This window comes from Apium graveolens, chromosome 10 (assembly GCF_009905375.1).
Source record: "Apium graveolens cultivar Ventura chromosome 10, ASM990537v1, whole genome shotgun sequence".
NCBI classification, from domain to species: Eukaryota; Viridiplantae; Streptophyta; class Magnoliopsida; order Apiales; family Apiaceae; genus Apium; species Apium graveolens.
The window spans coordinates 190,881,004-190,881,909 of NC_133656.1; positions in this window are offsets into that span (position 1 = coordinate 190,881,004).

The following is a 906-nucleotide window of genomic DNA, read 5'->3' on the forward strand; positions in this document are numbered from 1 at the left end:
AGACATTCTCATACACCGTAAATTAGACCAATAATTTCGAATAATATCGTAAAAAAAATAATAAAAACAGTGTATAGTAAGGCATTAAGAAAAATAATAATTAGCATTAAATAAGATACACAGAATCAATCACAAAATAACTGATAAAATTATACATGGTCAGTATATTATATAATATCTTGACAAATCTTCGGAATTAAAGAAATCCTATTAAATGTTTGTATATATGGTAATAAATTTAACATAAGTAACATATCATTTTTTTATAAATTCTAAGCCATAGAATAAATAGCAAATCAACGATAAAGATGTAGTGCGTCTTTATTGCACATGCCTCCTATATATATATCACTCTGTATTGGTAAAAAAATATCCAATAAAAATAACTGAAATTTGCGTTACCTCTTGTATAGAAAAAAGGAAAATAAATATTTGTGATACTGATCATGACTAGAGTACTACTCATAACATTCCTTACCATTTTATGTGCCACTAATTCTTCTTTTGTTGTCCTTGCCGGTGGTACATGTCTATTCACCTATCTATTTTTTATATCTATATTTCTATTATTTATATTAACATATTCATTTTTTGTTGATTATGAAAAATGCAGATATAGCTCCGATATGCACAAAAATTGCATGTGAAGAGAACTTTGATAATCATCAATGTGAATCTTACTGTATAGAGCATAATTATCAAAGAGAAGCATGTCTGGGCTAAACCATACCTATTTATCATCCTGAACGATTTTTTGTTGATTCATCAACCACTGCAGTTTAGACCATGTGTATAGTTATATAAAAGTACGAGTATAAATAATTTAGGTAAATAAGGGCTTCTTTTACAAATGATAAGAACGTTTTATCCTAACTAATAAAATTATTGAGACTTTTGAAAAGTAGT